Source organism: Triticum dicoccoides, chromosome 2B, assembly GCF_002162155.2.
Source record: "Triticum dicoccoides isolate Atlit2015 ecotype Zavitan chromosome 2B, WEW_v2.0, whole genome shotgun sequence".
Classification (NCBI taxonomy): Eukaryota; Viridiplantae; Streptophyta; class Magnoliopsida; order Poales; family Poaceae; genus Triticum; species Triticum dicoccoides.
In genome coordinates this window covers 522,191,322-522,205,794 of record NC_041383.1, presented here as the reverse complement: position 1 = coordinate 522,205,794, position 14,473 = coordinate 522,191,322, and the positions used below count along the sequence as shown (strand labels likewise).

Below are 14,473 nucleotides of genomic sequence, written 5' to 3'. Positions count from 1 at the left end.
GTCGACCAGCAGGTCTTGATCAGCTTGAAGCTGCTGCTGCTTTTTCTTTAGGCTATTTGCTGTGGCCATTAGCATGCATTCGAAACGCTCTTGTTCGACGGGATCCTCGGGCACGACGAATTCGTCATCGTCAAGGCTTGCCTCATCTCCGGAGGGAGGCATGTAATTATCATCCTCGACCTCTTCGTCTGCCGCTCTCTCGCGAGGGCTTGCTTCTGCATCCTCCTGCGTTGAATCTTGCTGGAGGGGATTGTCTTCGGCACTTTCTGGGGTGTTATTATCTCCTGTGCCGGAATCTCCATTCTTGCTGTGGCGGGATTTAGAGCGGCGCCGCTGACGTCGGCGCTTGGGCTGTTTCTTTAAGGAATCTGCCTCCGCTGCTTCTTCGCCGTCCCCATCTTTTGGGGTGTCCACCATGTATATGTCATATGACGAGGTGGTCTTCCAGTGCCCTGTAGGTGCTGGTTCTTGTTCGTCTCCGGCATCGTCGTCCATACCGTCGATGTCCTCGGAGTCATAGTCTAGCATGTCGGTTAGATCGTCGACAGTGGCTACAAAGTGGGAGGTGGGTGGGCTTTGAATTTCTTCGTCGTCCGCATCCCAACCATCCTGGCCATAATTCGGCCAGGACTCTCCGGATAGCGAGAGATGCTTCAGCGAATTTAGTATGTCGCCAAAGGGCGAGTGCTTGTCCGCAGCGGTGAACTCCATGATCGGCGCCCAATCAGATTTGATTGCCAGGGGCGCAGGAGGTTCGGAGTCCGGCAGGGAGTCTGGCACCTCGGAGTCACGAGCTTTATAGGGGACAAGGTCAGTGTTCGGCTCCATCGCCGCGGAAGTTGCAGCCCCCGAGGCGGTGTCTAGCCACCGGTCCTCGATCTGGGCGATCGGCTCCGGACTAAGGGCCGGAGCGGATTCGTGTGCGGCCACCAACGCACTGTCCGGCGGCAGAGCTAAATCATGCCCATCGTGATAGTGCGGCACGCTCGGCTGTGGCTCGAGTCCGTCGAAGATCAAGTCCCCGCGGATGTCGGCCGTGAAGTTTAGGCTTCTGAACCTGACCTGACGGCCAGGGGCGTAGCTTTCGATCTGCTCCAGATGGCCAAGTGAATTAGCCCGCAGTGCGAAGCCGCCGAATACGAAGATCTGTCCGGGGAGAAAAGTCTCACCCTGGACGGCGTTGTTGTTGATTGAAGAAGCCATCGAGCCTATCGGGGATGACACAGAGGAACTCTCAATGAAAGCACAATGTCGGTGTCAAAACCGGCGGATCTCGGGTAGGGGGTCCCGAACTGTGCGTCTAGGCGGATGGTAACAGGAGACAAGGGACACGATGTTTTACCCAGGTTCGGGCCCTCTTGATGGAGGTAAAACCCTACGTCCTGCTTGATTAATATTGATGATGTGTATTACAAGAGTGGATCTACCACGAGATCAAGGAGGCTAAACCCTAGAAGCTAGCCTATGGTATGATTGTTGTAATGGATGTTGTCCTACGGACTAAGGCCCTCCGGTTTATATAGACACCGGAGAAGGCTAGGGTTACACAGAGTCGGTTACAATGGTAGGAGATCTACATATCCGTATTGCCAAGCTTGCCTTCCACGCCGAGGAAAGTCCCATCCGGACACGGGACGGAGTCTTCAATCTTGTATCTTCGTAGTCTTGGAGTCCGGCGGACGATGATAGTCCGGCTGTCCGGACACCCCCTAGTCCAGGACTCCCTCACCGGCTCTCCTAGTTATGTCTAACCTAGCCCTTATTCAACCTCTCCTCTTGGGGTGCCCCGCCCCTCCTTATATAAGCTGAAGGGGCGGGTTACATGTAGAGTCCAACTCAGACTTAAGACTTAACCTATTTTGACGTCTTACCATGGGCTTCTCACCATGGGCTTCTTAACGTCTTACGGTCTGGCTTACGATCTAACTTACCATCTGGCTTACAATATGGCTTACAATATGGCTTACGGTCTAGCTTACGATCTGACTTACCATCTGGCTTAACATCTGCCGGCTTAACTGTCCAGCTTATATGACTGTGTCTGCCGGGTTACATGACTGTGTCTGCCGGGTTATATGACTATGTCTGCCTGCTTACAATGCTTAACTGTTCCCGCCGGCTTATAATCTGCCGAGTCTCCAATGAAACATCAAGTCCCAGCTGGTTCATATCTCCGACCGGGTCATACCGCGGGGTATATCCCCGACACATAGGGAAGCAACAACGCGAGCTATTGATCTACAACATAATTTGCAAAATACTATCAGGACTAAATTCATGATAAATTAAAGTTCAATTAATCATATTACTTAAGAACTCCCACTTAGATAGACATCCCTCTAATCATCTAAGTGATCACGTGATCCAAATCAACTAAACCATGTCCGATCATCACGTGAGATGGAGTAGTTTTCAATGGTGAGCATCACTATGTTGATCATATCTACTATATGATTCACGCTCGACCTTTCGGTCTCAGTGTCCCGAGGCCATATCGGTGTATGCGTTTAACCTGAGTATTCCGCGTGTGCAACTGTTTTGCACCCGTTGTATTTGAACATAGAGCCTATCACACCCGATCATCACGTGGTGTCTCAGCACGAAGAACTTTCGCAACGGTGCATACTCAGGGAGAACACTTATACCTTGAAATTTGGTGAGAGATCATCTTATAATGCTACCGTCAATCAAAGCAAAATAAGATGCATAAAGGATAAACATCACATGCAATCAATATAAGTGATATGATATGGCCATCATCATCTTGTGCTTGTGATCACCATCTCCGAAGCACCGTCATGATCACCATCGTCACCGGCGCGACACCTTGATCTTCATAGTAGCATCATTGTCGTTTCGCCACCTATTGCTTCTACGACTATCGCTACCGCTTAGTGATAAAGTAAAGCAATTACAAGGCGATTGCATTGCATACAATAAAGTGACAACCATATGGCTCCTGCCAGTTGCCGATAACTTTGTTACAAGACATGATCATCTCATACAGTAGAATTTAGCATCATGTCTTGACCATATCACATCACAACATGCCCTGCAAAAACAAGTTAGACGTCCTCTACTCTGTTGTTGCAAGTTTTACGTGGCTGCTACGGGCTGAGCAAGAACCGTTCTTACCTACGCATAAAAACCAGAACGATATTTCGTCAAGTTAGTGCTGTTTTAACCTTCTCAAGGACCGGGCGTAGCCACACTCGGTTCAACTAAAGTTGGAGAAACTGACACCCTCCAGCCACCTATGTGCAAAGCACGTCGATAGAACCAGTCTCGTGTAAGCGTATGCGTAATGTCGGTCCGGGCCGCTTCATCCAACAATACCGCCGAACCAAAGTATGACATGCTGGTAAGCAGTATGACTTGTATCGCCCAGAAGTCACTTGTGTTCTACTCGTGCATATAACATCTACGCATAAACCTGGCTCGGATGCCACTGTTGGGGAATGTAGTAATTTCAAAAAAATTCCTACGCACACGCAAAATCATGGTGATGCATAGCAACGAGAGGGGAGAGTGTGTCCACATACCCTCGTAGACCGAAAGCGGAAGCATTAGCACAACGCGGTTGATGTAGTCGTACGTCTTCACGATCTGAGCGATCAAGTACCGAACGCACGGCACCTCCGAGTTCAGCACACGTTCAGCTCAATGACATCCCTCGAACTCCAATCCAGCCAAGCTTTGAGGGAGAGTTCCATCAGCACGACGGCGTGGTGACGATGATGATGTTCTACCGACGCGGGGCTTCTCCTAAGCACCGCTACAATATTATCGAGGCAAATTATGGTGGAGGGGGGCACCGCACACGGCTAAGAGATCCAAGGGATCAATTGTTGTATCTAGAGGTGCCCCCCTGCCCCCGTATATAAAGGAGGGAGGGAGAGGCCGGCCCTAGAGGAGGGCGCGCCAAGTGTGGGGAGTCCTACTAGGACTCCCAAGTCCTAGTAGGATTCCCCTTTCCTTTTTGGAGTAGGAGAGAAGGAAAGAGGGGGAGAGGGAGAAGGAAAAGGGGGCTGCACCCCTTGTCCAATTTGGACCAGAGGGGGGGGGGGCGCCCGCCTCCTTGCTTTTGGCCTCTCTCCTCTATTCCCGTATGGCCCAATAAGGCCCATATACTCCCCGGCGAATTCCCGTAACTCTCCGGTACTCCGAAAAAATATCCGAATCACTCGGAACCTTTCCGAAGTCCGAATATAGTCATCCAATATATCGATCTTTATGTCTCGACCTTTTCGAGACTCCTCGTCATGTCCCCGATCTCATCCGGGACTCCGAACTACCTTTGGTACATCAAAACACATAAACTCATAATACCGATCGTCACCAAACTTTAAGCGTGCGGACCCTACGGGTTCGAGAACAATGTAGACATGACCGAGACACGTCTCCGGTCAATAACCAATAGCGGAACCTGGATGCTCATATTGGCTCCCACATATTCTACAAAGATGTTTATCGGTCAAACCGCATAGCAACATACATTGTTCCCTTTGTCATCGGTATGTTACTTGCCCGAGATTCGATCGTCGGTATCTCAATACCTAGTTCAATTCGTTACCGGCAAGTCTCTTTACTCGTTATGTAATGCATCATCCCGCAACTAACTCATTAGTCACATTGCTTGCAAGGATTATAGTGATGTGCATTACCAAGAGGGCCCAGAGATACCTCTCCGACAATCGGAGTGACAAATCCTAATATCAAAATACGCCAAATCAACAAGTACCTTCGGAGACACTTGTAGAGCACCTTTATAATCACCCAGTTACGTTGTGATGTTTAGTAGCACACAAAGTGTTCCTCCAGTAAACGGGAGTTGCATAATCTCATAGTCATAGGAACATGTATAAGTCATGAAGAAAGCAATAACAACATACTAAACGATCAAGTGCTAAGCTAACGGAATGGGTCAAGTCAATCACATCATTCTCCTAATGATGTGATCCTGTTAATCAAATGACAACTCATGTCTATGGCTAGGAAACTTAACCATCTTTGATTCAACGAGCTAGTGAAGTATAGGCATACCAGTGACACTATGTTTGTCTATGTATTCACACATGTATCAAGTTTCCGGTTAATACAATTCTAGCATGAATAATAAACATTTATCATGAAATAAGGAAATAAATAATAACTTTATTATTGCCTCTAGGGCATATTTCCTTCACAAGCTCGCCCGGAATTCAGCACAAGTCGGGATCTTTGTCGAGTGCCAGTCCATGTTGTAGCACTAGAAGTGCCCTGGGAATCGAATTCAGTCGATATCCGTATTGTTCTTGGGCTCAGATTTACTTATCCTACTAGAATTTGAATCGCCTGGTGATCTATCTATATAAGTATGAACAGGAGCCATCCTTTCCTCCTGCAGAAATTTGCGTTCAACTTACTGAAGTTTTTGTCAGTTTGGCCCAAGCTGAATATATCTGCAGAGAGACTCTGTAAAATTTGTCAGTTTGGCCGAAGTTGAAGATGTCCAATGGAGCCATGTAGCATGGCCAAGATAATGAGCTTAGGGAAGCTTGCTATACACCGGACGTATTTGTGCACCCTAATCTTCAGAACTTTGCCAAAGATGCTAGGCTTCACTCCCAGTTCACTGAAGAAATTCTGCAAAGTTGAACATGTTGAGCTACAACTGACCAAGAAGACTACACTAGGCACACTGCCGGAGTGGCCTCCGGACATCTTGATGGGTATCTTTGCCACCCTTGAGATCCCTGACCTCGTGCGTACCGGCTCTGTCTGCTCCTCCTGGCGCTCCGCATACACAAGCCTACGGAGCCTTGGGCAGTACAATCTCCAGTAGACCCCATGCCTCCTCTACACTTCTGAATCCACCGGTGAGAGTGTTGCGTGCCTCTATAGCCTCGCAGAGAAGAGATCATACAAGTTAAGTCTCCCGGAGCCGCCTATACGCACTAGGTGTTTGAGGGTCCTCACATGGCTGGCTGGTTACTGTTGATGATAGATCTGAGATGCACGTCTCCAATCACATAACATGTGAACAGATTGCTCTCCCTTCGGTGATCACCATCAAGCAGGTGAATCCCGTAGTTGATGAGTATGGTGATGCCCACATGTATGAGTTCTCAAGGCACACTGGAACCCGTGGTGCTTATAGCTCACCATCAATCTTTGCTCTTAACAAGCTGCGGCACGAGATCCACTATAAAGCGTTTGTTTTCCCTGATACATCCATTGGAAGCTACATCGTCATGCTCATCCATAATCCAGTGTGTCAGCTCTCTTTTGCAAGGTTGGTGATGATAAGTGGACCTGGTTGCCACCTTATGATGACTATAGTGACTGCACTTACAAGGATGGCTTGTTGTATGTTGCATGTAATTACAAGGGAGAACTTCACACCTTTGATCTTAATGGCCCTGTGGTCACAAGGAAGACGATTATAAACATACCAAGGAAGTATGATTGCGAGTACATGTACACTGTTCAAGCTCCATGGGGTGGTCTGCTACTTATATGTAGAATCTTTGAGGATCATAATGTAGAACCTAAACCTGGAGCATCTGTGTTTTGCAACACTACGCAATATAGCGTATATGAATTTGACGATGCTGGAAGTGAACTTAAGGAAATCAATTGCTTGCGTGACCATGTGTTGTTTCTTGGGCATAATCAACTACTTTGTCTTGGGGCTGAAGAATATCCTTCTCTCAGGGCAAATCATGCCTACTTCACCGATGATAATTCCTTATGGGCATGTGGATTGAAGAATAATCACTGTGATATGGGAGTTCTCAACTTGGATGATAAGAGCAAGCAGGACCTTGTGTCTCCGCAGCTTTGGTCAAACTTTTCGGCCCCAATGTGGATTACACTTGATCTTCGAAAGATGAACTTGGCTTCAGGGGGGAGATTGAAGAAAACGGATCGATGGATTCAATGAACCAACTAAGATGTGGCTAGCTTGTACCTAGTTGGCTCTGAATAAATAATTTTGATTTTTATCTGCTTGCATATATAATCATGTAATTCTCCATAGTTTAATGTGTCGAGGGAAAAGTTGAGTCATACTTAATTGATTTATGTTCCTGTTCTAACCATTTTCTGTCGTATATCTTTTGCAATGCTCATGTTGTCCTATTTGTGGTGTTAGAAGTGTAGCTGAAATATATGTGGAGATATGTCCAAATTCTGAAAATGACGAACACGATAGGGAGTCGGGCAGTGATGTTGAGCTTATGATGGGTCCAAATTCTAGTAGTGAATCAGGGGGAGCTGTAGATCATTTTCTCGCATTGGCTGGTTGTCCACCTACAGAAAATGATTGTATTGCAATCACTTCTGGTAACTCAAAAGAGCCTGAAGGGGAAAATTCAGGGGATGAAAATGAGAATTTAGAGGCTGCAAATGAAAATTCAGAGGAAGATGAAGATGAGGATATTAATGAGAGTGATTACTGCTTGGATGATGACATCAGTTCCAATGAAGATGAAGAGGCTGTTGAGATCAACAAGAAATATAAGGAGTATAAAGCAAAGATGAAGGCGGGACAACTCGAGCACCTTGATGACACTATGCTGGATGGTGGTCCTATAATAGGGTCATCAAATAAGGTGGGGGAGGAAAATGATGGAAATGATACTGCATATGAAGGTAGTTCTGATTTATATGATTCTCTCGATGAGATTGGCAGTGATGGTGAAGGTATAGAAGGTTCAAGGACAAGGAGGATGTACCAGAGTTTACTCTTAGTATGAAGTTTGATGGCAAGGAAGATGTTAGGCAAGTGTCGGGGAAAACGAACACCTATGGGATCAGGGGCGATCCCCTCGATGGTTGGCGAGGATAGGAGCTGCACGAAGAGCGGGTCTAGCAATCAGTGCGAGGGATTTCTACCCAGGTTCGGGCCGCAAAGATGCGTAAAACCCTAGTCCTGCTTGTGTGTATATTCTGTGTTCTTCAACTCTTGAACTAGTTGCGGTGCGTGCCTAGTCCAAAAAGTCCGAATCCTTCCTCAGTATGCCTCGGGCCTCTTTTATATTTCAAAGGGGTTGCCACAACGACACACAGGAGACAGAAAGTATCTACAATGCACATACTTATCGCTGGTGTCGTAGGACAAATGCATTTAATGCGCTGCCTACGTGCCCTCTCACTTTATCGAGGATGGCAACAAAAACCATCCCGTCCGTCGCCGCCCTTCCTTGCCTTGACACACGTCCATGCTGACGAAGCATGCAGTGCCACACTGGCTAGCTAGCTGCTGTGTTGGCGCGGTGGTAGAGCCTCCACAAAGACCTACATGTCTCCACGCAGGCGTCTGCCTAGTTGGCAAGTTGGTCGTCGCACTAGAGTGGTGGTGAGGTGGCAAAACCTTGTCGGGCGCGGGCCTGGCCGCAGCCCCGCAATCATCCCCGGCAAGGCTCGCCAGGGGCCTTGCGGTCGTCCCCGGCAAGGGTCTTGCCGGGGGCCTCGCGGTCGTCCCCGGCAAGGGTCTTGCCGGGGGTCTTCGTCTTCTGGTCTCACGTGGACCCGCATGCTATCAATCTTCACAAAGATCTGCATGCTACTTTGCACGCACCCTCTGAGCCTTGGCCTTGGCGCTGTTGATGGTGTCAAAGCTCTTAGTCCCTTGCCGGGGCCACATAGGCTGCCCTCGGCAAGGACATTGCCAGGGGAGGCCCAATCTGTCCTCTACTCCTTGTTCTTTGACTTGATTGCTATCTTGGTAGTCTTGTGTTTTGTCTTCTGCTGTCTTGCCGGGCCCGGCCACAAGCGTGGCTGCAACTGCCCATGCACAAGTAAGGGGTACAGAAGAGCCCATACTTTTCTACACCGACAGGAGCCCCCGGGCCTGGGCCACACATGAGTGCAAGGCGTAGTTGGGCCAGGCCCTAAGCGGTGCGCGGGCATGCGTGGCAGAGACTTAATTTCTACGATCTCTTCACCAGTTGCGCTTCCCCATGATCCGCGTCGAGGGCGTGACGTGGGGGTCGTGCATGGGACGGTCGCAGCGCGCTTGCCTCATCTCGTAGTGGATAGTAAAGAGGTAGCCCGCACTTACCTCATAAAAAAGAGGAATTCGCAGGGGCGCTACTCATTTAATAAGTGGACTTGGATCATGGCCTGCATGGCACTGAGGGAGTCCTGGACTAGGGGGTGTCCAGATAGCCAGACTATCATCGTCGGCCGGACTCCAAGACTATGAAGATACAAGATTGAAGACTTCGTCCCGTGTCCGGATGGGAATTTCCTTGGCGTGGAAGGCAAGCTTTGCGATACGGATATGTAGATCTCCTACCATTGTAACAAACTCTGTGTAACCCTAGCCCTCCCCGGTGTCTATATAAACCGGAGGGTTTTAGTCCTTAGGACAACAACCATTACAACAATCATACCATAGGCTAGCTTCTAGGGTTTAGCCTCCTTGATCTCGTGGTAGATCAACTCTTGTACTACCCATATCATCAATATCAATCAAGCAGGAGTAGGGTTTTACCTCCATCGAGAGGGCCCGAACCTGGGTAAAAACATCGTGTCCCTTGTCTCCTGTTACCATCCACCTAGACGCACAGTTCGGGACCCCCTACCCGAGATCCGCCGGTTTTGACACCGACATTGGTGCTTTCATTGAGAGTTCCTCTGTGTCGTCACCGATAGGCTTGATGGCTTCTTCAATCAACAACAACGCAGTCCTGGGTGAGACTTTTCTCCCCAGACAGATCTTCGTATTCGGCGGCTTCGCATTGCAGGCTAATTCACTTGGCCATCTGGAGCAGATCGAAAGCTACGCCCCTGGCCATCACGTCAGATTTGGAAGCCTAAACTTCACGGCGGATATCCGCGGAGACTTGATCTTCGATGGATCCAAGCCGCAGTCGAGCGTGCCGCACTGTCACGATGGGCATGATCTAACTCTGCCGCCGGACAGTGCCTTCGAGGCCGCACACGAATCCGCTCCGACCCATAGTTCGGAGCCGATCGCGCAGATCGAGGACGGGTGGCTGGACACCGCCTCGGGAGCCGCAACTTCCACGGCGATGGAGTCGAACACTGACCTCGTCCCTTATAAAGCTCGTGACTCCGAGGTGCCGGACTCCCTGCCGGACTCCGAACCTCCTGCGCCCCTGCCAATCGAATCCGATTGGGCGCCGATCATGGAGTTCACCGCTGCGGACATCTTTCAGCACTCACCCTTTGGCGACATCCTAAATTCGCTAAAGCATCTCTCGCTATCCGGAGAGCCCTGGCCGGACTACGGCCAGGATGGTTGGGACGTGGACGACGAAGAAATTCAAAGCCCACCCACCACCCACTTTGTAGCCACTGTCGACGATCTAACCGACATGCTAGACTACGACTCTGAAGACATCGACGGTATGGACGACGATGTCGGAGACAATCAAGAACCAGCGCTCACCGAGCACTAGAAGGCCACCCCAACCCATGGTGTATATATGGTGGACACCCCAAAAGGAAGCGATAACGAGGAACAACGGGGCGCGGCAAAGGATAATCCCACCGACAAACAACCAAAATGGCGATGCAGACGCCGCCCTAAGTCCCGCCTCGACAAAAACAGCGCTCCTAATGACCCAGCAATAGAGTAGGGCAAACCAGTGGACGACGAACATGCAACCAAGCAACCGTCCGAACAGGACGAATCGGATAATCAATCCATGCCCGGCGAAACCAACAGTCCAGACGACCTCACGCCGGACACACCACCGGAGCATAAGAACCTTCACAAAAGACTCGTCGCCACTGCAAGAAGTCTGAAGAAGGAAAAACGGAAGCTCAAAACAGTGGAAGACATACTCAGAATGAGGTGGAGCAAAGTACTCAAGACCGCGGACGAATATGGCAATGGCCACCAAACAAAGAGCTACCCGAAGCGCAAACTGCTGCCTGAATTCGACGAGGAGGCCATAGAGCCCCCACAGTCAAAAAGCAAACAGGCCGCCTGGTCGGATAGACGACCAGATGATAGGCCAAAAGCGACAAGCGGCGCTGCACACAAGCCGACTCATGATCCTAGGAAAACAGATGGCCCGGCCAGGTCCATTTATGGGCCAAAAAAGAGGGCCCCAGGAAGCAACACAACACGCCAAGTGTTCGAAGACAACGGCACACCCAAATACAGGGGTGCCGCACACCCACTATGTTTCACCTATGAGGTGCTGGATCATGAATTTCCGGCGGGATTCAAACCCGTAAACATAGAGGCATACGACGGAACAACAGACCCTGGAGTCTGGATTGAGGATTACATCCTCCACATACACATGGCTAGAGGAGACGATCTCCACGCCATAAAATATCTACCCCTCAAGCTCAAAGGGCCGGCTCGGCATTGGCTCAAAAGCCTCCCAGAAAACACTATTGGAAGCTGGGAAGAGCTTGAGGACGCGTTTAGAGCAAATTTTCAAGGGACCTATGTCCGCCCCCGGATGCAGACGATTTAAGTCACATAACTCAACAGCCCGGAGAGTCAGCGCGCAAATTCTGGAACAGGTTCCTTACCAAAAAGAACCAAATAGTCGACTGTCCGGACGCCGAAGCCTTAGCAGCTTTTAAACATAATGTCCGAGATGAATGGCTCGCCAGACACCTCGGCCAAGAGAAACCGAGAACAATGGCCGCGCTAACAAGCCTCATGACCCGCTTTTGCGCGGGGGAAGACAGCTGGCTAGCAAGATGCAGCACCAGCGACCCGAGTACATCCGAGATCAGGGATGGAAACGGAAAATCACGGCGCAGAAAGGATCAGCGCCGGAACAAAGAAAAAAGCCCAAAGAACACGGCGGTCAACGCCGGATTCAAAAGCTCGCGGCCAAACAATAAAACACTGCCTCTTAAGGACAACAGTGACGAGCCCTCCAACTTAAACAAAATTTTGGATCGGATATGCCAAATCCACAGTACCTCCGGAAGGCCTGCAAACCACACCCACCGATATTGTTGGGTTTTCAAACAGTCCGGCCGACTCAAAGCCGAACACAAGGGGCTCGGCGCACCAAGTGAGGATGATAACGAACCCCACCAGCAGAGCACCGGAGAACAAAAGACTTTCCCACAAGAAGTCAAAACAGTAAACTCACTTCATGAGATAGTACGGAAAAACAATGCGGCACCCGCTAAAATAAGTGCCGCATGGTCCACCCCAGCGGAACCTCAAAGTTGGATGTCAAAACAAGGTTTTCGACCACCTGGATTATTCCAGAAGCATTCGAAACGCAGGATGGACTGCTCTGATATTGGATCCTATAATCGACGGACTACAATTTACACAAGTCCTGATGGACAGCGGCAGCGATTTAAACCTGCTATATCCAAACACAATCTGCAAGATGGGGATAGACCTTACTAAAATTCGACATAGCCGCACTTCCTTTAAAGGAGTGACGCCAGGCCCTTATGCCAAGTGCACAGGCTCCCTATTACTAGAAGTTGTGTTCGGGTCACCTGACAACTTCCGACGCGAAAAGCTAATCTTTCATGTCGCCCCATTCAAAAGTAGCTATCAAGCACTATTGGGACGTGAAGCTTTTGTCCGCTTTAACGCAATACCACATTACGCATCTCTTACACTTAAAATGCCCGGTCCACGCGGCATCATTTCATTAAAAGGTCGTTTAAGACCCCAGACACGGCTAGACGAGTACAGAATAAATAAGCTAGGGGCTCCCTAGCCGCACACCCCCTCACAAGGGGCTGTGCATATAAGCAATAATGAGCTAATATAGGCTCAGCTTTATTCATTTATTAATATTTCAATTTTTATGCACTTTTTCGCACGATTTCCCTTCAAACTAAGTTCCTCTCTTTTTACAGATGAATAACGTGCACACCCGTCCAGGATAACGGCACAACGGAGACACAGGCGCAGACGTGCAGTAGGGACCCGTTGCAAGGATTCTTTTCAGATTAAGACCCTGTGTAAACCTTTTTTACTGTTTCTTGTTGCTATAATCCCCTGGTTTCTCATTATAACCAGAGAGGATATTGACGTTTTGGCATCGGCCGCGTCAGAGGACCTTGCCCGTACCTGGACACTAGGGGCTTAGGGCATTGTTCTGCCCATCATTATAAAGACCAAACACCTTAGGGAGTGTTCGGCGTCTCGAGTTAGGCCTTATATGCATCAGCTCCGAATCATGTCTTTGGTCAAAAGTTGGGTTTGCCCGGCTCCTGTGTTTTGCTGCCTTACGTTCCGTATCATCGGCTAACGCGGCACCAGGAGAACTACTGCGATTGTGCCCCAGTTCGGCTGGGCGAGCACCTCAGTAGAGAAAGCCGAAAACTGACTGTCATGATACAGCGAGAGACTGCTCAACCACTCGATCGACTACCGGAATGTTTAGAATTCCTCCGCTTTGACGAAGGACCGTTTCCCGGTCAGGCACATACACGCCCCGAATCCGGAGAGCACGGTGCCCCTAGGGGCTATATCGTAGTCCCACCCTCGAACTCCAATGGCTAAGTGAAAGTGATAAAGCATTATAGTCCGGTTGCCTTGTTTGCTATGCTACCACCTCCTTAACAGGACCGAGACGTCGGATTAAGTGTGAAAATGCGCTATTTTTGCGAACACCCCCGCACCTTGTGCGTGGGGGCTGAAGCCGACGACTGCCATCTTTCAGGTTATACATACGTATACATAAACGGCCGCACAGGAGATATTTCAATACTTGAACGCACAAGTACAAAAAGCGCCTACATCATAAACATTGTTTTATAAAATAAAACGTTCATTTGAACGTGACATTTTTTGAGCACCGCGACTCTATTACACGAGCACCACGTAGAACTTCCCCAAAATAGTGCTCGGCGGGTAACCGGCTCTCGTCCGAACCCTGGGTCGCAACTACAGTGGCATCCATCTCTGTCCAATGTGTCTTCACACGGGCGAGGGCCATCCGTGCACCCTCTTTGAAGGCCGACCGCTTCATCGCCTTGATATGCGGCACCGCCCCAAGAAATTGCTGCAACAAGCCAAAATAACTCTTCGGCTTGGGCCTATCCGGCCAGACATGAGTCACGATATCCGTCATGGCAAGTCCGGACAACCTATTCAGCTCAGCCCACTCGGCCAATCGATTGGTCAGTGGAAGTGAACGCTCCGGACTATGGAATTGAGACCAAAACAGCTCTTCCGTCTTGTGATCCTTCTGAATTCGGAAGTGCACAACGGCATCCGCCGCACTCGCCGCTAAGTCCATATAAGGATCCTCCGGACCCCATAGCTGGCCAAGCTGAGCATACTTTGGATCCGTAAACCTTCGGCACAGCAGAAAAGGCTTGCCAGCCACAATGTCTCCGGCCTGGCGCAACTCCTCCTTTATAGCCCGCATTGCAGAACGGGCATCCTTGGCTTCGGCGGTGGCCTTCCCCATGTCTTCTCGCTCCGCTAGGCGCTCCTTTTCAAGTACCTCATTGCGATCGGTAGCATCTTTTAGCGTCACGGCCATTTCGGCCATCTCTTCCCTGC

The 14,473-nt window shown here is 49.6% G+C and overlaps 1 pseudogene; it reads left to right on the top strand.

The window, feature by feature from the left end:
* The first annotated feature begins 5,494 nt into the window (after positions 1 to 5,494).
* LOC119360978 lies at positions 5,495 to 6,925 on the top strand (annotated as a pseudogene).
* Positions 6,926 to 14,473: the final 7,548 nt, after the last annotated feature.